Below are 23,190 nucleotides of genomic sequence, written 5' to 3'. Positions count from 1 at the left end.
AATAAAAAAGTGTAAAGTTCAAAGAAAATCAGGGTGAGACAAAAAAAAAAAAAGAAAGAAAAGTATATACTTCAAGAGTAACAAAGAATGATAGAGTTTATTAACAAATTATCTAAATGTCTAACAAATATTTAAAACATTTTTAATTCTGGTTGATATTTTCACTTAACTTTTTTAAAAGGAAACTGTTTTAAGTATATTTCAATTTGTCTATAAATAAACTAGTAATATGGCCTGTAAGACCAAATTTTTCCCAAACTGAAAAAGCACAAAACACGGAGTTGCGGGAATAGTTTTCATAAGATGGGTTTTGTAAATTTAAATTCACAAAACTGACAGCCACCTTCAAAGATTAAAGGACTATATTCCAGGGACTCAGAGAGCCTGCAGAGATCAAAATTATACCTTTAAATTATTATTTTTAAGCAGTTTAGCTTCTTAGTTTAGATGCAATCGTGAGGGATAAAATGTACAAGAAACATGATTTAGTTTAAAATTTTTGGGGGGCGCCTGGGTGGCTCAGTCAGTTGGGCGACTGAGTTTGGCTCAGGTCATGATCTCGCAGTTTGTGAGTTCGAGCCCTGCGTCGGGCTCTGTTCTGACAGCTCGGAGCCTGGAGCCTGCTTTGGATTCTGCGTCTCCCCCCTCTCTCTAACCCTCCCCTGCTCACAGTCTGCGTCTCTCTGTCTCTCAATAATAAATAAATATAAAAAAATGTTTAACATTTTTTAATAAGAAAACATTTTAGGGGCACCTGGCTGCCTCAGTCAGTAGAGCATACAACTCTTGATCACAGGGTCATGAGTTCAAGCTCCACGTGTAGCTCAGAGTTTTACTGAAAATTTAAAAATAATAATTAAAAATAAATAAAAAAGGAAAACATTGTAAAGTATTAACTATGCCCTCTCTATAAATATTGGTACTCAACTATATTTTTTGGTGCAAAAATTATATTATTACAACAGAGGACCCTCAAAATTATGACCTTGCTAAAACATAACCCTGGAGCAATCAATCATCAATCAACTCCTCTTGTACCTCTTAAAATTCAGGCTTCCTAACCTTTATTTTAAAATGTTATGAAGTTAGCACACAATTTTATTTGTTTGGTAAGGGCCCAATGATGTTCCACTAATAATGACCTATAAACAAAGAACAGAATAAAATCCAAAGCCGTTTAACCTACAAACTCCCAACATTACAGAATGCACAAATGTCCAAGTTCTTTAGAAATTCTTAGTTTGTCTGAAAATTCAGTGAGTCCTTTAAAACCCAAAATTGTCCACCTCACTTAAAATAGCTTTTCACAACTCTTGGTGACATGAAGTGACATCTTGCACCAGTGAAGCTGGCATGTGAGAACACTTCCGTAACAGTGACAAAGTAGTCACAATTCATGTAGAAATGGGAAAGTGACATCACAGAAAAGGAAGAACAGTGCTCTGGTAAATGCTTGTGAATCTATTTTAAAAGAAAATGGACCCAGGAAAGAACAGACCCAAAACGAACCAAATGTATGTTTAAATCAGCAAATAGATGAGCCATTTCAAAACAGATGACATTTCAAAACTTCAAATGTCTTTTTAGGTATGGTATCTCCATGACTGGTTATTTCCAGTTGGATCTCCGAAATATTAAACACTCCATGCCTAAGATCACATCATTTTTCACCTACTCCACATTTCTGTCTGGCAGAGGCATTCACTTTCAAACCCACTTAAGCCATGCACACCTCACCCTCCATATTCAATCACATGTTTCACACCTCACTGCTAGACTAATATTGCAGGCCAACCACAATATGGCTCCAGCCTCCTTTCTGGAGGCTGCTACTTGCTACCACTCTCCCAAAGTCTGCTATTGCCTCCCAGAATGCCTCACCAGTCCTGTAACCCTGTTCTTCCTACTCCACACCCCTCACTGCCTGTCTACAAACACTTCAGGATCTGACTCAACTCCAACCCTTCCTGGGTTTTGCTGTTCTGTCCAGCTACAAAGAAGATGCTGGCACCTACAATGTTTATTGGCACTCAAATATTCATTGAATGAATGAATGAATGAATGGTTTAAGTATTCTGAATTTCATTATCTATTTATAGTCTGTTATTTTCTAAATTTTATTTTTTAATTTATATTTTACCACCACAGTGGGATTGGGAATACCCAAGCATATGTAGGTATCTCAACTGTTTAAAAAAAAGAGGGGGGTTGCCTGGGTGGCTCAGTGGTTAAGCTTCCGACTTCAGCTCAGGTCATGATCTTGTGGTTCGTGGGTTTGAGCCCCACGTCAGGCTCTGTGCTGACAGCTTGGAGTCTGGGGCCTGCTTTGGATTCTCTGTCTCCCCCTTTCTCTGACCCTCCCCTGCTCATGTTCTGTCTGCCTGTCTGTCTTCCCCTCTCTCTCTCAAAAATAAATAAACATTAAAAAAAATTTTGTAAAGAGAGGCAACAGGCCCAAAATGGAGTCACTTGTGCTAAGACCACATCACCAAACCAGGACTTAATATCTTACTTAATTACAGTTTCTCTCGTCTGAATGGGATACTGCCCAATTCATGAATCATTGAATAAAGCCAACAAGATATTTAAAATTTATTCAGTTGAATTTTTTTAAGTTTATTTATTTATTTTGAAAGAGAGAGAGAGAGCACATGGGAGAGGGGCAGAGAGAGAATCTCAAGCAGGCTCCATGCCATCAGTGCAGAGCCTGACACAGGGCTCAAACCCACAAACCCCAAGATCATGACCTGAGCTGAAATCAAGAGTCAGACGCTTAACTGACTGAGCCACCCAGGTGTACCTACTCAGTTGAATTTTGTTTTTGTTCTTTTAATCATGTTCACATTCCTGAATCTCCCCCCACTACACATCGCCCTGTGACTCACACATTGTTACAGGAACAGTAGATGTTCAAATATTTAATGGAGTCTCAATCTAAATAGCATTTCAAATCATCTGGTTTAACTACCCATTGAAAATCTTAGAGTGCCCTCTACGATATTCACCACGCCCTCTGCTTGAACTCCCCCCCTCCCCTGGCTTGCTCCAGTAATCTTTGACAGCTCTGACTGTAGGAAGCTCTTCCTGACACAGAATCCTTGCCTCTTCCTTGCCACTGTACTGCACAAACTTATCTCTGCTTCTGCATGACAGAATGAACTCCTGGGTTTACCCCTTCATCTATTCATTCAGCAAATACTTCCTGAATGCCTCCTTACGACTGTCTGTATGCCAGGCACCAGGAATCTTCCGTACACACACACAGCCACTGTTACCACCTCGGCAACCACTACCATGGTCCTTGCTCACATGGGATTACAAAGCAGAAAATATGGACGCTGTTCAGCAAACTACCGACGAAATACATCCCCGGTTCATCAACCACTGGCACACAGTATGATCCTACCCTCCTTCGATCATCTCGGCTTCTTACTCTCAAATGCCACCAATTTATTAACAAAAAAAAAAAATGTTTTTCCAAGAAATCACTACCTGCATCCCTAATAACCAAGATATGACTCTTACTCCATCAGCAACCCAAGCAGCTAAACTCATGCTCATGGTGTCAGATTCCATTCATATTTTCATGCTTCTTTCCCATTTACTTTATTCTGAATTCCCTGTCACTGGAAAGCAAGAGGTTTTGGAGAACAGAAGTTCCTGTTCCTCCCTCCTCCATTCAGCCTGAACCAGGAGAACCCACTGGACAGACAAAACCTTTCATAGATCCTCCATACATAAACTAAAATCAATATTAGCATAAACGTACCATTACATTCTGGAATATATGTCATTTCTTATTAAAAAAACAACTGAAGAAAACAGTGAGGATTAAAACAGTTAAGTCGAAATTGGGATGGAGCATTATACCAACCTCGAACCCAATTTGTTTCTGCATTTCTATTCTGCTTACACATTATCAGCTTAAAACTCTCACAGATAAACAGATGAAAGCTCAGTTTACAATTTCAGGACACTCTTTAATTAAAGCAATTCAAAAGCTTGAGAGAGAAGTGAGAAATTTCTGATTCAAAGTTGAATCACTAACAATGAACCAGCTCTCATTCCTTACTAAAACACACACACACACACACTCACCATATTGCCAAGTATCACACAACTGAATCACCTGAAACATTTCTGACATTAAGTGAGCCTGGGGGACAGGTGCTACCACAGGACAGGGAATGGTACACATTCGCCGGAGAAAGCCAAGGCACAATCTCAGCCTTCCCTCAGCAATGATGCATTCAGAAAAACCTTTGAACAGAAACCTTCTAGGGTTTGCACAGAAAGATCTAACCCAGCAGGTCACTTCCAGCATGGAACACTGGGGCATGCATATCCGTGTACTCATTGGAAGTTAAGAACACCCTCGGAAACTCCCACGAGAGAACCCAAAACCCTGGGTTCACAGGATGATCTGAAACAAGTAGCACCTCTACCTTCACACCCTTTCACAAGTCTCATTACATTGGTTTTTCATGTAAATACTGTACTTTCTAAAGAGGCACACATAATGGGTCTCTATACTCTAGTAGTCTTTATGGCGGGCTATTCTGAGCTGGACAAATGTAATCATATTATTCACAGATTAAAAAAAAAATTAATGTCAGGTTTTTCTATTAACCCTATCCCAGTACCAAAATTGAATAAAGATTGTGTACCTAAATACACTCTTATTTAAAATGCATGCAGAGGGTGCCGGGGTGGCTGAGTCAGTTAAGCGACCGACTTCAGCTCAGGTCATGATCTTGTGGTTTGTGGGTTTGAGCCCCCTGTCAGGCTCTGTGCTGACAGCTTGGAACTTGGAGCCTGCTTCAGATTCTTGTCTCCCTCTCTCTCTGCCCCTCCTCTGCTTGCTCTCTATCTCTCTCTCTCAAAAATAAACATTAAAATAAAAAAAATTTTTTCAATTAAAACAAAATAAAATGCATGCTGAAGGGTGTCTGGGTGGCTCAGTTGGTTAAGAGTCCAACTTCAGCTCAGGTCATGATCTCGCAGTTCCAGAGTTCGAGACCCACATCGGGCTCTGCTGACAGACAGCTCAGAGCCTGGAGCCTGCTTTGGATTGTGTGTGTGTGTGTGTGTGTGTGTGTGTGTGTGTGTGTGTGTGTGTGTCTTTCTCTCTCTTTCTGCCCCTCCCTGCCTTGTGCTCTCTCTCAGTCCCTCAAAAATGAATAAATGTTAAACAAAACTTTTTTAACAAAATAAAATAAAATGTATGCTGATAGGGGCACCTGGGTGGTTCAATCGGTTGAGCATCCAGCTTCAGCTCAGGTCATGATCTCATGGTTCATGAGTTCCAGCCCTGCTGCAGGCTCTCTGCTGTCAGTGGAGAGCCTGCTTCAGATCTCCTCTCTCTCCCTGCTCCTTGCCCCTCCCCCAGTCACTCTCGCTCTCTGACTCTCTCTCTCTCAAAAATAAATTAATTAATTGGGAATGCAAGGTGGTACAGCCACACTGGAAAACAGTATGGAGGTTCCTCAGAAAACTAAAAATAGAACTACCTTACGACCCAGCAATTGCACTACTAGGCATTTATCCAAGGGATACAGGTGTGCTGTTTTGAAGGGACAAATGCACCCCCATGTTTATAGCAGCACTATTAGCAATAACCAAAGTATGGGAAAAGCCCAAATGTCCATCGATGGGTGAATGGATAAAGAAGATATATGTGTGTGTGTGTGTGTGTGTGTGTGTGTGTGTGTACACACACACACACACACACACACACACACACACAATGGAGTATTACTCGACAATCAAAAAGAATGAAATCTTGCCATTTACAACTACATGGATGGAACTGGAGGGTATTATGCTAAGCGAAACTAGTCAGTCAGAGAAAGACAAAAATCATATGACTTCACTCATATGAGGACTTTAAGAGACAAAACAGATGACCATAAGGGAAGGGAAACAAAAATAATATAAAAACAGGGAGGGGGACAAAACAGAAGAGACTCATAAATATGGAGAACAAACTGAGGGCTACTGGAGGGGTTGTGGGAGGTGGGATGGGCTAAATGGGTAAGGGGCACTAAGGAATCTACTCCTGAAATCATTGTTGCACAATATGCTGACTAATTTGGGTGTAAATTTTTAAAAATATATTAAAAAAATAAAATTAATTAATTAAAAAATAATTTAAAAAATAAAATGCATGCTGATACAATAAGTATCCATCCCACAGTGCTCAGGTTTACCTAACATACTGTGCCCATTGGAGAAAAAGAGTTCTCAACACACCTCAAGCATTAATTTGCTCGTTGTTTTTCACACATTGCTTCAAATTCACTAGAAGAGTCAGATACTCCTAAACGTGGCCACTTCTCTACTTCTTTTCAACTACAGAATCTTACCTAACCCAAATCAAGCCTGTATTACAGAGGACCACATTCCTTGCTGAAAGCAAAGCATAGAAATTCTCTAAACAAGACAGCATTATATATCTATTAGAAACAGATATAAAGAAAAATACACTGTGGAACTTAATTTGGAAAACACTCAAACAGAAATCCAAGATACCCATTTACTCTGAAGAACTTCATTTTTTCTGATTTATACATTTTGTAAAAATTGTATATAAATTTTGGATTTGCAGATCAACACTGTTTTAAACTAAAACCCAGAGCTCCAGATACCACGAATTAACATATAAAAAGGGAGGCAAATAAGAAAATTATACGTTTGGGGCGCCTGGGTGGCTCAGTCGGTTGAGCGTCCGACTTCAGCTCAGGTCATGATCTCACGGTCCGTGAGTTCGAGCCCCGCGTTGGGCTCTGTGCTGACAGCTCAGAGCCTGGAGCCTGTTTCAGATTCTGTGTCTCCCTCTCTCTCTGACCCTTCCCCGTTCATGCTCTGTCTCTGTCTCAAAAATAAATAAACATTAAAAAAAAAAAAAGAAAAGAAAATTATACGTTTGAAGGGAAATTTCTGAAATATGTTTGAAATTTCTGAAAATAATTCTACATTATAACTTTCACCCCGAAACCTAGCCATTTCAATTTTTTTTTTAAAGATGAATTAGAGAATATCCATTACAAGGAACATTTTTTTTCTCCTTGTATGGTAGAGAAGAAAAAGTCACATCAGAGATAAAAATGAGTTTGTATCTGTAAGCAAACTATTAATTACAATTAGCCCCATCGGCCTACATAAAAACACTGAATAAATGACGGTTATGCGAATATACTGGATAAACTTCAGTCAGTTGGTTTTAGTTTGTTTTACAAAAACAAGAAGCTTTTGGAAAAGAAGATTGTTTTGCTAGAACAGAATGCGTGACAGGACTTGTACCGTGTGGTTGTGCTTGTTTTGGTTTGGTTTTTGTTTTCTTAGCGCACAGGACATTTTCATATTAATATCACGTCTCACAGTCCTCCTCAGATGATCACTGGTGAAGAGTGTGAACCCTGCTTTTTCAGGAGCTGCTTCATTGATTTTTATCTATTTTTCCCCCTGACAAACAGACAGTGGTGTCGCCCGTCTTCGGCCCTCCAGCCGTGTGCAAGAGGCTGCGGAGTCTGCGGGTCACATGAGCAGCGCCAATGCTCCCGGCCCCTGAAGGCAGACTAAGTAAAGTGATGACACAGGAAAACTCTCCCCCAAGAGTGCTCTACAAAGACACACATGAGCGTATGGAAATAGAAGCTGGGCTTCGACAGCCTGAGAGTGAAAACCGATACTTGACGCAGCTGTGTTGTTAACACACGCAGTAGAAGCTGCAGAACACCACCCAAGGCTGTTCCCACAAGTGAAGGAACTGCATTTCACCACCGTCTGACAACATCTATTTATAGCAGACCTGATTTCTCCAGACACATGATTATTTATGCACATTAGATATGCATTATTTAACAGTGCTACGAAACCGAAACAGGACTCTTCCATGCATGTTTTAATAGGCTATCAAACTTTTCCCCCTAAATAATTATGTCCTGTTTTAAATAACTTAAGTCTTCAACTTTAATCAAAAACAAGGCATTTGAATTTAAAAACTCTGGGACAAGAGTGCTTTATCATCTTAACGAAACAGGTGGTTGAAAGGGGAACTAGAGGACTACGCTTCCCACAGTTGACCCAAAGGAGCCAAAAGACATTTTAAGTTTATTTGTTTATTTTGAAAGACAGCACAAGTGGAGGAGGGGAAGACAGAGAAGGAGAGAGAATCTCAAGCAGGCTCCGTGCTGCCAGCACAGAGCCTGACGTGGGGCTTGAAGTCATGAAACCACGAGATCATGACCTGAGCTGAAATCAAGAGTCAGACGGACACTTAACCAACTGAGCCACCAAGGCACCCCCAGAAGACATTTCAAGTGGACACAACTCAGCAATCCATTCTTCACCCCCCAACTCCAGGCCCGGCCTCCTCCACACAGGTCTGTGGCACAAGCTTGGCCCACACTCACCCATCCTTCTCGCACTGGCGACCACACGCTGTCTGGCCCACAGAAGCTGCATACAACCGTGCGCCCACTGCCATTTGTGCATTACCTTCTGTCGGTGTCTTACACCAGCGCCCAGGGCCCACCATCGTGCAGTGACAAATTATCTCAAGACTGCCTGTATCCTCCACTATAATGTGTGTACCCCCACTGGTATAGGCAGGAAAATGTATGAAGAAAGGTAAAAGACCCTTTCAGTTGGAAAAGTAGCCTTTGGAACATAAGCCACAGCTTTTATATAATAAGAATCATATTTTGACCCCTGCCCCACAACTGTGAGGCAACAAGAACTCTTTGAAAAGGAACCTGGGTAGAAACCACAAAGAAGAGCATCTGTGGTGACTAAGGGCAGAGTCTCCTCAGACAGACTTATTTCTGCTCAAAGCCACAAAATGGGAATAAACAGTCCCACTTTGTATACCGAAAACAGAAAAAGAGTAAGCCATGTCACCCCAGGCCAGGTGAGACTTCTGGGGTGCCACAGGTGCAGCCAGAGGCCAACACAGTCAGCCAGACCCACACTGCGATGGTGGGTGCTGTGCCCAGAAGGGAGCACCCTCCCCCTCCCCACCCCAGAGGGAGACCCAGGATACCCAGAAGGACAGGTCTTCATTACAGCTCCCCTCTGGGGCTGTCTGCAGACAGGAGGAGGATGGTCAACAGGCTGGAAAGCTGACACGCCACCCTGTGCAGGCCCCGCTAGGAAGCAGACTCCCAGAGAGACCTCATGACAGCAGCTGCTCACCTTGCTCCATTGTACAAGGTGAGGGGCCACCAAGGCACCGCATTTTCTAGGACACCACACCCCACTACAGTGCAGAACTGGGCCTCCCACCTGATATTACCTCAAATGCAACCCAGGCAGAGGCTCAGGGCACACTGTAGGGGGATGTCAGTTTCTCGGGGCTCAGGCCAGGGGTGTGGGTCATCAGCCTTCAATGAACATGTATCAACAGCTCTCAGCTCTGGGCTGCAGAGTCATACAGGAGCTATGAAGGGTGACCTCTTATAGAGTCCACAGCCCTTTTGCCATGCTCAGCCATTACGATTCCATGGAGACTTTACTACGTATTTCTGAATTTGGGGAGTGATTCATATGCGTCTGATATTTTACCATTCTCAGGAAGGCTCCTGGTATTTCTTACGAGTAGGGCAAGTGGGAATTATTTTTCTCACATAACAAGATTAGATCACTGGAGATCAGGAAAGAGCCTACATAACATATTTACCAAGCACCAACTACATACCTGGCACACTTCTTGGTGCAAGCCTTGCTTACTAGTAAAACACAAGTCTGTACCCTTTCCAGGTACAGATCCACAGCCAAGTGCCTGGGCTCACCATCTGGCAGAAGATTCACACACCTATGGCTTTGGTCTCATACCCAAGCCGACATGATGTATCTGGAGAAATCCACATTTAGTTAAATCTCATTAATTAGACCTGAATGGGAGGCTAAGTTAACTTCAAATTTTGAAAACAATGAAATTGAGGAGATTCCAAGTAAAATTAAAAATCAACCTTACCAGGGCCATATCTTAATTTGGGGTAAGTTCTTAAGCCTAAAACAGAACAGATGACTAAGATCTTGTCTATTAAATACTATCTTTCAAAATCTCTTCAAAGTGTCCAGCAGTGGGAAAGATTGCTTTTGGTTTGGTTGCCTACAACATGCCTGTGTTGAAGGGTCATAATAGACCACTCCCTCCTCCCCAAAGAAAAGGAATAAGGATGTATAAATATTGGAATTACATTCAGTGCAGCAAGATGCACACTGGGGCAGCCTGAAGGAGCTGGGACTCACAAAAGCAGACTCACAGCTCCACTAAATGCTCATTTTCAGATGTGTTCACTGAGTGAAATGGCAGGTGCACTGGCAGCCCCTTTAAAATCACTTTCTCTTTGTGTGTTGCTTCCTTTCTCTCTCTTCCTCCTCTCTCTGTGTGGGGAAGTGTTCTGTCTGTTTATCCGTCTCTAATTCTCATGTTCTCTCTTTGCAGGAATAAAACTTTCCTTGGTAATCTCTCTTTCTAAGGAGGATAAAGGAAGGAAACAGAAACAAAGAAAACACACAAAACAATTGGACATTATTCCATGATTCACTCATAACTCTACATTTTGGCAGTGCACAGTCTCAGAAACCACTCACAGAACATGCATTACATACGTTACAACTGAAATGTATTAAAGGGGCGCCTGGGTGGTGCAGTCGGTTAAACGTACAACTTCAACTCAGGTCATGATCTCATGGCTCGTGAGTTCAAGCCCCACATTGGGCTCTGTGCTGACCTGCTTCGGATTCTGTGTCTCCCTCTCTCTGCTCCTCCCCCGCTTGTGCTCCATCTCTCCCTCTCTCTCTCTCTCTCCCTCTCTCCTTTCTCAAATAAATAAACATTAAAAAAAGGTTTTTTAATGTAAAATTAAGAAGAAAATGTTTACTGGTCTGAGGGCCTTAAGACATATTTGGATACAAGCATTTGAAAATTACCAAGGAAATGACAAACACATGAGAAGAACACAGCCACGACCCTCACATCTAACGTATGCAGATGTCCTATAATTTCAGGACAAGTTTGTTTCAATAGTTCCTTCTTTCTCACTCCATCTAAAAATATAAGTGACAAAAAGTATATATCCAAAAAAACCGATGTCACAACTAATATAATCAACACTTACACCCATTTATGAAGCCTAAACTATCATGTGCAAGACTTCCTAGGCTCAGATAATGACATGATACCTGACCTTGGCCATAATATTTTATAAGACTTCATTTTTTAACCCAAGCATCCTTCTGAATTATATTGATCTGAGATGCCCATCTATTATGTATTGAATTGTGTCCCTCCAAAAAAGACATTCAAGTCCCAGACCCCAGTACCTCAGAAAGTGACCTTATCTGGAGATAGAACCTAAGTTAAAATGAGGTCGCTAAAGTTGGCCCTAATCTAACATAACTGGTATCCTCATAAGGAGGGAAAATTTGAACACGCAAACTGAGGGGAGAGGGCATGAAGGGGGAACACCCTGTGTCATTGGAAGACTGGACAGACACAACTCAAGGCAAGGAACACCTGGGGCTCTCAGAAGCTGGTCAGAGGCAAGGAATAATCCTTCCCCAGAGCCTTCAGAGGGAAGTTGGCCCTGCTGACACTGATTTCAGATTCCTGGCCTCCAGAACTGCGAGATGATAAATTTTTGTTGTCTTAAGTCATCCAGCTCTTGGTTTTTTGTTACAGCATCCCAACAAAACTATCCGACCATCCAGAAGCACTTTGACTGAAACAGGTTTTCAAGTTTCATATGGGAAATGAGACAACTGATTTCAGGAGGAAATGAGGGGCACAAGTGGGCACACACAGGTTGCCGGGTCAGGCTTTCAAAACAATCTGAAGCTATCAGCATACACACTAGCTAGCTCTCTGTGGCAGGGGTGAGGGGGGGCCTGCCTTCTGATCTGAAGCCCACACAGAAAGCGGTGCAGTTCACATGCTCTGCCCTCATCTGCCCAACTCTCCTGGGACCTGCATAGCCAAGATTCAGGTACTAATTCTTAATGAACATGGGGTCTTCATCCATGCTATTTGGTAACATTTTCCAAAGCCTGGCAACTTTTTCCCCAATCCTTCCCCTTTCCTATGGAGAGGTACTGCACAGAAGCTTACACAGCATTTGCTTTTACTAATGATGTGACAGAAAGATACATCCGATGGTCTAAACTCAAGCTAATCTTCTGATGCATCTTTACTCCAGGGTGTACAAGTAGCCCAGGCAGCAGAGACCAGTGGTTTTGTTTCTATATTAAGTAAAACCTGGGTGGGACACCTATAATATGTTAATTCATTCAACATCTATCGAATACCCATTATGATTTGGAGCAGGGGTCGGCAAACTTGTCTTGTAAAAGGCCAGACAGTAGGTTTCTTAGGTTTTGTGAACCATGCAGCCTCTGTCACACTACTGGACAATAGCCACTGCTATGGCAGTGAAGGGCACAGACAGACAGTACATATGGGGATGGGAGTGGCTGTGTTCCAACAAAAGCCAGATTTGGCACAAGGGCCATAGTTTGTCAAGTCGACTTAGATGTTGGGGGTACAAGGCAGATCTGCCCTTAGGAGGCTCTATCTAGCCTGAGATACAGGGACTGACAAGCAAAGGGCTTTGACAGTCATGCTACCCAACACTAATGGGCATCATCGATGAGAGAGAAGGGGCCACACCTGTGTCCTTACCATATAATTTTGGTAAGGGGGACAGTAGAAAAATTGGAGGCCAATCAAAAGGAAAAACAAAATGGAAAGGAGAGGGGATAAAATGAAGAGCTAGAACGAAAAAATGCTTCACAGATGGAAGGGGGTCACGGGATAGCATTCAGTGTCACAGGTAACACTAATATTATTTGCCTGTATATTTCAAATACGCTTTTTAAAAATCCCCATGAAGAGTTAAGTGACCTACAAATGGGTAAAAGAATAGGTCTTTAAACCCTCTCTCAAAAAGGGAAAAACAGCGTGTTAAATCCCTCCTTCACCACAATCCCTACCAGCCATCGAACATGGCGGAGTTATGAGGTGAGAGTAATGTACTTGATTGGCGCTGTAATGAAAAGTCCCCAGGCAGAAACACACATTCCCCACACCCGTGCACTGCGGACATCTATTTTAACAAGGCTGTGTGTGATTTACTGCCCCTGATTCTCATATTAAACATTTTCAATATCTTTTAGCAGTTTGATAAAACCTGTTAAAATTAAATTCCAACCACAATGCACTCATCCACACCTTAGGAAGCAAAGGTTATACTAATGTGATCTCTCTTTATAGCCCTTGCCAAAAAAAAAGAGGAAATCTTTTAGACTACATGTACCAGAGTAGTAATATGAAAGCACAAAGGGGGATTTCCTCCTTAATTTACACACACACACACACACACACACACACACACACACACACTAAGGTCAATGAACACAGATTTGGGAATCCTCTCCATTGCTCAGAACATCTACTTACTGCAACCCCAGAAAGAAAATCACCTCTAATCTGCTACAGGAAAATGTCACAGAGAGGCCCTCAGCTGGACACATTTCATACACAGATTGATCAAAATTAATATTGCATTGCATTATTTGAGATCCATTAAAAAGAGACCACCCAGTAGCTCAAATGTTTGAGATAAAACACCTCATATGGTTGTCATAACCTTCTGTCTAGTGACTTATTTAAAACTACAAGTACCAAAATATTTAAGACCCTTGGCTTTCATTAGGAGATTTTAAATATTTTTTGAAAACCTTGTTTTCCTGAGGTCCACAGTCCCAAGTATGTATTCACCAAATACTACAGACTGAGGATATTTAGATGTCGATATGTAGATACTTAGGTAAATACCTAATGCATGAGAGAATTAAAAACAGATCCACGCAAGAGCGTCCACTTGGCCAGCCTCACTTGGCTTCTATGCCCCACGTAAATGAGCAACTGCTGCTGAGGTTCCCCAAGCGCAGAGCCCATCAGACTGGAAGAGGGTGGGAAGGAGGGAGGGAGGGGATGAGGCAGGAGAGCTACAATGGCAGACACAGCAATGATAATCCAGGATTTTAGAAATTAAAATTATTTCAACTCTCTGTGGGCCCTGAGCTTAGTCAGCATGGAACTGGTTCCCTGAGCACCAAAACTAGAAAAACAGATTTCCTTCTGCCATGCTCTAGACCTTGACTGATTCCATGGAAGGTTATGCCACAGTCACAGCACCCTGCCCGATGCCTGGGCCCTGGCTGCAACAAGGCACAGCTCTCAGATCCAGTTCCCAACCTCCAAACACATAGCCAACCACAGCCACGAGTCCAGGCCTGAGCATCCCAGTCCACACTCCGCCTCCCTCTGTATGGACACACTACAAGGAGCAAACAAAGATCCTGACTTTTCAATATTCTAATATTCCAATATTCCAATAACTGGCTGAAACGATCTGTGAGACAAAATGTCTTTGTGATCGACTTTCTAAATGTACCACTCAGCCTCACCCCTGCTGCCCTCCAATCACCAATCCAGCACTTTTTCTCCTAAATTTCACCTGTGTGGCCTGAAAAGGCAAATGATGTCAAGGCAAGTATATGGATCAGGCTATGGTGAGTGACAAGGGACAACTGCAGAGAAAATATTCTGGGAACAAGCAGTCAGCCTGACCCTTAGGAGGGGACAGCGGGACGAGGGGGTTGGAGAGCTCCGTTTTCTATCATGCAGAGTCAGTGAGGGACTGACATCATTTGTCCACCCACAGCTTGCCCGGGGAACGGACACTGACAGCATCATACGAATGGCCAAACAGGCAGAGACCACATGCTGCTGTTTGGGCTCCATGTGACGCACAGCTGGTATACATCTGGGAATACTGGGCACTTCTACTTAAAAATTTTTTTTAATGTTTATTTATTATTGAGAGAGAAAGACAGAGCGTGAGTGGGGGAGGGGCAGAGAGAAAGGGAGACACAGAATCCAAAGCAGGTTCCAGGCTCCGAGCTGTCAGCACAGAGCCCAACGCAGGGCTCGAACTCACGAACTGTGAGATCATTACCTGAGCCAAAGTTGGACGTTCAACTGACTGAGCCACCCAGGTGACTGGGCACTTCTATTTAAACATCAGCATGAGAGACTTAAACATTCACGATGCTGTCAGTTAAAACAACAACAAAAAAAAAACAAAACAAAAAAAAGAAAAGAAAAAATAACCCAGTAAGACCTCAGCAAATGGTTCCTTGCCGACTTTACCTATCCCATATCCTGGTCTCCTCCTGTCCCCGCTCACCTGTGCCCAGCCTCAAACCCCGCAATCATGCCACAGGGGCCAGTGCACACTGCACACCAGTTAGGACACTGACGGGGCACTTGCCCCCAAGTGCTCACGGCTGACTCAGAAAGAGGGAACTAACTTCAGTTTCAAGGGGCTCATACAAGACATACCAGAGAACAAAATTAAAAGGGGGAAGGGTATAAATAGTCTGACACAGATAATTGTAGATAAATGCTGCCAACACTAGCTGCTCTGGCATGGACACCAGGTGGATAAAACTCAGAAATGCTGCTTTTTAGACAAATTAAAAATGGGTTGGCTAAAAATGTATGTTTTCAAAATGAGAATCTTAAGCATTTAAAAGCTAATTATACTGATTACACACAAATACAAATTGTTGGGAGCATATAGTTCTAGAAAACAGACCTAGCAAACTATAACGTCGTAGAAACATTTAGAATATTGACACTAACTCAAATATAAGGAGCCAGGGGCATTTGGGTGCCTCACTCGGGTGAGCAACCAACTCTTGATTTCAGCTCAGGTCATGATCTCATGGTTCATGAATCCAGCCCCACATTGGGCTCTGCACTGACATCATGAAGCCTGCTTGGGATTCTCTCCCTCTCCCTCTCTTTCTGTTTCTGTTCCTCTCCTGCGCGCGCATGCGCGTGCTTTAAATAGATAGATAGATAGATAAGATATATAGATAGAGGAGGGGAGGGGAAGGGAGGGAGCCAATTATAATTTTTGCAAATTTTCTAATGCATTGTTTGAGTGCCTTTTTGCTTCCTATATCATCCCAATTGTGAATAGATGCCTGTGGCCAATAGAGGCTTTAGGGAAGGAAGCTCAAAGCAGCAGGGTGGAGGTCTAAGAGGGGAGCCTGGGTTGGTGGCCAAATAACTGGGCTGTGCTCAGATGCTCAGAAGTCTGGAGTTGGAGGTTCCAGCTTTAGGATTCTGAATAAAAGGTTATTACTGTATACCTGGGGCACCCGGCTGGCTCAGTCAGTGAAGCACGCAATCTTGGGGTCATGAGCCTGAGCCCCACGTTGGGTGTTGAGATTACTTTAAAAAATTAATAGAAAATAAATAAAGTTACTACTGTAGATCCTCATCCCCAATTCCAAATTGAATTGCATTTGCCTCTCTCGTTCCAGCTCAAGTTCTGTGGCCTCCCCCTTTCTCATTAGAAAGGTAATTGGTAACACACATAGGCAACTGAAAGCTAGAAAACGTTATAAGGGGATGATGTTAGCAAATGAAACTCTTTCCCTAATGGAAACAGGACTGGGAGAGCACTGAAAAGAGGAAGTGGCATGGGAAGAACCACAGGAATACATCCAAAGCATCTTTTCTTGTGACCAAGAAAATAGGGGAGTTGTAAGAAATTATCCCCTAATTACTAAGGAACTGTTAACAGATGAAGTCAATCTATATTTGCTGATGCAGAAACATATCCAAGATATATTGGCAGAATATTATGTATAGCAGGAAACCATTTGTGTGTGTGGGTGTGTTTAAAATGCTCATATATGTACAGAAAAATTCTAGAAGAATGCAAGCAAAAAAAAAAAAAAAAGATATTGTGTTTTCCCTCCAGGGGAAGAAAAGGGTGTGGTATTCAGGGCATTTTTATTTATTTTTCCACTTTACACATGTGTCTACTTTCTTTTCCCAGGAGTATGTACTACTTTTCTGATTTAAAAAAAAAAAAGGAACAGAAAGATTTGAGAGTAGGGCAGGTGCAAGGTTTTTCAGAACTGTTCCGTCTAATAAGAAGAAACAAAAACACGGCTAAAAGTCTCTTCACATGCACAATAACTAACTGAAAACAAAAGCATCTCCAAATGAAACATGGAGACAGTGTCATTGTTTGCAGAGACCCTAAAGTTGGTGCTTTCAAATACATTATGGATTGAATGAAAGCTGCAAAAATACCATTTCAGGATTGGGAGCCTTTTCAATTTGTTGGGTGATTTCTCGTTAAGATTGAAGCTGTAGGCCTGGGAACAAAAGCCATCAAAAAGTAAGGAGGGGACATCCTGAATATGAATGAGGTGAGGGCAAAGCTGGCCTTGCTGAAGGCAGCAGTATGCGCCCAGGAGCACAAAGGTGCTTTAATGTCTAACGCCCAGCTTGAAGAATGGGTCCCTCCTCTGGGGCCCAAGTCGTAACTCCTAATTGGAGCACCAGAGCACACTCAGAAACTTCCACAATGTCCCTATTGAAAACACGGCTCCAAACACAAGAGGGAGAACTGAGGCCCGTGGAAGGGAAGGGATTTGCTACAGCCTGAGTGTCACAGACTAGATAAAGGTTTCTCCCCACTGGATGCTTGCTCTCCACCACACTGCTTATACTCTGTGTTAATTACACAATGTGAAAGGCATGGAATTTCAAGTTGTGATAGCCAGAAAGTATTAGTCTATTTTTGCTGAGGGCAGCTCCGGGCTACCTTTCTGGGCAAGAGGCACTGGCAGGACTGATGAGGCTAGGGAACCTAGGGCCACACAGTGGACACTTGAGTCCTGACTCCTCCTTTGCCAACATGGGAAAGTTTCTAAACTTTTCTGTATGGCCTGAGTGACCTCAGGGTGAACTGAGGACAACAGCTATAAGGAGGCCCAACTCAAGGGAGTTGTCAAAGGTCTAAGCGAGACACTTAGAACATGACCTGGGTCAGAGTCAAGACTCACAAGTAGAGTGCCTATCATCTGAACACATCAGTTGAGTCTGCTGCTGATTCCTTGAGGTCAACTAGCATGAAACAGAAAATACTCTTAATTCTTACTTTTTTTTATTATCTTCAGGGATGATGTAGAAAAGGACACAAACAAGTGAGCACCTGCTGCTAGGTACCACATACTCTGCTGCACCTTCACAAATCAACATAACAATCTTCACATGAGCCCCATGGGTGGCTCTTCTACAGACTAGTAGATAAAACCCAGAGGGTTCTGGAACTACCCAAGGTCACATCAGCGATGGCATGGCAAGCCCAGGCCTGATGGGTACAGAGCCTGTACGCTCCCCGCCAGATTGCATTCTAACAGTGGGTGTTTGCTTCAAATGATGAGGAGAATGGCTTTTCTCAATTTACTGTTCTCAAAACACACACAAACACGCACATGCACACTGTCTGTCTCTCTCCCTCTCTGTCTCTTGGTCTCTCTCTGACAGTTGTTCTTACTCTGCCTGAAGGAAAAACGGATGCCTTTGTATGTGCTGAAGGCCTTCGTCAGTTGAAGCCAAAGCAACAATGAGCCCTAAGTCCCAGGACATCAGCACACACACTCTCCCATCCTCTCCAGCAAGATTTGGCATCTCCACACTTGTTTACCCTACTCTGCCCTCATCTCTACATCACTTTAGTTGTCCCAGTCCATGTTGGCCTGCATACCATGCCACATGAGTGCCACCTTGTCCACCAGGGCCTGTGGCCGGCACCTCCTTTCTTGCTGACCCTCCATGGGGTACCCTTCCTCTGACACTTACACACCACCGGCTCCTTGCCTGACCTCACCATCCAGCTCGTGAGAAGCTCTGAAAGCAGAAGACAAATAACTGAGATGGTTTCTGCCAGGCAGAAGGGAAAAGAAAACTCAAACAGGACCTCAAGTAATTTCACCAAGAGTGAGACTAATAGTGATGCTGAAGATAACATGCCAGTTCCCATCAAGCCTGATGCTGTCAACCAGTTAGGAGAATAAATTAATTTCTTTCAAAACGGGCTATGTTTCTGCGTTAATTTGCCTGCATGCTGGAGTAGAGGATTAGCACATAAAGAAAAGAAAGGTAGGGCGGGGTGGCAGGGTTGGTTCGGAAGGTCCTGATTGCTGTGACAGAGGAGCAGGAAGATCGGTGCCGGAATGTCAGTGCATGGTTTGGGAAAAATATGTTAAACAGGAAAACTAAGGAGGGTGGAAGAATTCTGCAGTTGCTCACACTGTACAAATCTATCAGACAAATGTCTGTCAAGCCTTATCACATTCAAATCCCTAAGTTAGGCAATAAAAAGTTGAAAAAAGGCATGAAGCCCAAAAGAAAGGAACCTAAAATCGAGATGGCAGTCTAAGACACAAGTAACACAAATGATGTAAAAACAAATCTAATACTATAAATGACACTCCTTTGCACAAATATAATAGTTAAATGCTCTGATTTTGTGTCTGCTTTATTTGCAGAAATCAGTAAAGTAAACCTGTTAACGAGGACTCAATCAGGTACTATGAGCACAGTTTCTTGCAAGATGGATAAAGTAATCAATATGCCTTTATTTGCAAGTATTTTTCATTCTATTCAAAACAAAGATGAATCCAGAGAGCAAGCTTGTTTCCAACTATTATTTTTATGCCTCAAAACTATTCAGGGAATTTTTACAAAGCTTGCTATCAAAGGCCTGACACTGAATTTGAAGGTTCTACAATGAGGCATCCATTAACATTATAGCTCACCCCATCCACAAGTGTTAGTCTTATACAAGTGATCGAGTGTAGCAGGCCTTGCCGTGGAGACCAATCACCAGGACTCCAGAATTTCCCGGATCGTGTATTTGAATTCACTACAATGCTTTGTCACTGGGGGTTTCTGTGTTCAGTAATAATGTGCTTTGTTCTCACAAGTGCCCCTCGCACCTGCCAACTGAAAAGAAAGCCACAGAGACGTTTGCTGGAGAGTGTGCAGTCGTGCTGCCCTCTAGTGGATGCTGTTGGCACAGTATTTCTAAAGAAGGACCGAGAAAGCTGGTAGGACGGTACAGGAAATAGAGAAAAAGCCTGACCCAACATGGATAAAAGAAAAATGGATACAGAAGCTAACCTCAGAAAATACACAGTGATCTCCCTTAAAAATTCAATGTATTTTATGGGCATCAAATAATCAAGTTTGCACCAATGAAATGTACTCAAACTCAGAAATGTATAGATACATTCCTTTAAAATTTTACATACTGAAAAACTTATACAAAAGTGTGTCTGTATCTATACACGTACATATATACACAACACACACACATACATTTACCACACCCTGCCAATCATATACTAAAGAAAAGAGGGGCAATTCGAAGCCCACAGAATATAATGGCTGTGTTAGTCTGGTAGACAAAGAATACAGAAAGATAATTCAAATGCTGTGGGAAGAAGGGAAGGTGGAGAATAGACTTAACTAGGCTGTGTGATTCTCCATTTCAGTATAATCATTTGCCAGGATTCAGAGTAGGAAAAGAAATAATTAAAATGTAACAACAATTATAATCTCAACAGGAAGTCGTGAAGCCACCAGTAAAAAGAGGGGCTTTCTTTTTTGCTATATATTAAAATCACACCAAAAATTAAATTTGATTCAATTCATAGTAAGATTTCCTTTATAAAAGTCAAATCAAATGGGGGGAGGGGCAAAGTGAGAATCAAGCCACATTTTAGTAATCGTCCCCATAATATGTTAAACTACTCTAAGTAACTAACTGTAAAATATTCAGTACATCTAGGTAGCAGGAAACTGTTATATCTTCTGAGATACCTTAAAAATGCTATTATGACACCTATAATAATTTTCATGACAACATTCTAAAATAAAATCTAACTATTTTCACATCGCACTCAGACCTATTTCCTCTGGGAAGCACTGCAGGCTCAGCTGCCAGCAAGAACATTCAATCACAAACTGGCAGTGCCCTCTGCTGGAAAGTCTGTGAATCACACTCTAAATACAAAAGTCTTTACTTTCATTTCTGGGTTATTTTGAAATAAAAATATCACAAAACAGCTCAACTATTTAATCTTAGAATAGTCAAAGCACTTTAAACACTTATACTTTCATAGGGTGTGCTTTGATTCAGAAATAAGTTATAAATTGAGTTCAATCATCCACAAACATCTTTGTCTTTGTTAGTATTTATGATTTATAGTTCGCCCTCTAGGGAAAATTAAATTAAATTCTTTCACAATTCGTCAAAGAGAAATATAAAATATGAAATATGCCTATGCGAGGTTATTTCAAAGAATATTTCTTACTAGGCCTAAAGTTCTCTTGCTATTAGCATAATACTTAAAATTTTCTCCGGTTTCAAATGCATTGTAATCTTTGAAAACAAGATACGATTAGGCATAAAGGTAGACAGGTAAAAATCATACAAAATCTCTTCTTGAAAAAGTGTGCATGGGAAAACACGGGTGTATATTATGACCACTGCTCCTTTTAGTACACACAGGAAAATACAAGAAAAAAAAGAGAACACATCCTTTTAAAAACAGGACTGAAGCAGGCCCTGCAGCAGCCCTCCCATCCGTGCAGTGGAGGGAAGCAGAGTGGGAGCCAGACCTCAGCTCTACCATGGAGTAGGCAAGGGGTCTGGAGCCTCGGCTTCCAACCAGCCAACCTAGCAAGGTTCTGATGAGAATCCACATTAAGTACAGTGCCTAGCGCAACTACTCGACAAACACTAGATTTTATATGAACACACACACAGAGAAGACAGACGTTCCCTCCTCTTCCCTCCCAAACCCGTGCAAGGTTCTATAGCAAGGGCAGAAGTAAACCGCATCTCCTTGGATTGCCATCTCCTCCCTCTCACTCAGTTTAGGAAAGGCCACGGAAGGCCACACAATCAGCACTGAGGATGCCCCAAGAAGCAAAGCAGCACCCTTGCACCATCTCGATCACGGTCCTTTGGAAGATGTCAATACCCTGTGAAGCTAGAACTTAACATCACCTTTGAAAAGGCATTTGTACCTATCAAAATTTTAAATTTACACTCCCTTTGACCTAGCAATCCCACTGCCAGTCAGTATTCTCTGCAATATATTCAAACATATCACTGAAGTGTTGTTAATTATGGAAAAGAGGGAGGAAGGAGGAAACAGAAATTGTGATATATTAACAAACAAGGAATACTTTGGGACCATCAAAAAGAATAGAATGTGTCTAACATGTACTTTTCAAGAAAGAGATCCAAATGACACATTATATTTAAAAAGGAAAACTGAAGGGGCGCCTGGGTAGTTCAGTCAGTTCAGTGTCCAACTTCAGCTCAGGTCATGGTTCGTGGGTTCAAGCCCCGCATCAGGCTCTGTGCTGACAGCCTGGAGCCTGCTTCAGACTCTGTCTACCTAGCTCTCTGCCCCTGCCCCATTCATGCTCTGTCTCTCTCTCTCAAAAATAAATAAACATTAAAAAAAATTTTTTTAAGGAAAACTACATTAGACTATATAGGTTGTAGGCTTATCTGTACATTTAAAATCTCTGGAGGTATCTTCCCAGATAACCCCCCAGAAAAATTGTTATTCATGATTAATTCTGGGGAAATATGGGTAGAGATTGTAGGGTACCTCTAGTTTCATCCTTTCAGTATTCTGTGAGCTATGGCTTCCTTACGACGAGTATACTATATTTTATAATTAAATGAACTCCGATATTGAATTCTTACTTATGTTAAACACACATCTGAGGCCAATGAGGAAACCACAGAGGCCAGAGCTGCAAAGCAATTCAATCAACTGGGTCTTTCTGCAGGCACCTGCCAGCACTTGGAAAACAGGAAGAAATCCTGAAAAGCCTGTCTGAGGGGTTGGTTTTGGCCTATTTGGCTTCTTCAGCAAGAAGTCATGGTCCTGGGCTCACTTCTGCAAAGGTGGAATCTAAGAGTATTTGAGTTCTGAGTCATGGGGCCTCTGGGCTATCCTTAGAGGGTTATATCCTGGAGACACTGGTAACAGTGGTAACATACCTGGTAACAGTGAAGGAAGACACCGGAGGGCTTCATTCAGAACGGGTCCCTGCCCTCTCCCCTGCCTCCCCACACACACACCCTATGCTCCGAAGGGCCCTGGGCCTGGCAAGTTCATGGGCACATGGCCAGGAGGAGCTGGGCAACCACCCCCCTTACAGCTCTTCCCCTCTGGGTCTGCCCCTCATCTGGGAAATGTGCTCACTAGTTGGTACTA

At 42.4% G+C, this 23,190-nt stretch overlaps 1 protein-coding gene across 17 annotated transcripts in view; it reads right to left on the bottom strand.

Moving 5' to 3' along the window:
- The window catches only part of PARD3 (par-3 family cell polarity regulator), a 663,835-nt gene that overhangs the window by 478,482 nt on the left and 162,163 nt on the right, over positions 1–23,190 (bottom strand). The window lies entirely within an intron of this gene.

The sequence above is a fragment of the Panthera pardus genome, unplaced genomic scaffold, assembly GCF_024362965.1.
Source record: "Panthera pardus isolate Hobbes unplaced genomic scaffold, ASM2436296v1 HiC_scaffold_6, whole genome shotgun sequence".
In the NCBI taxonomy this organism is placed as follows: Eukaryota; Metazoa; Chordata; class Mammalia; order Carnivora; family Felidae; genus Panthera; species Panthera pardus.
This window is presented reverse-complemented; position numbering and strand designations above follow the sequence as displayed.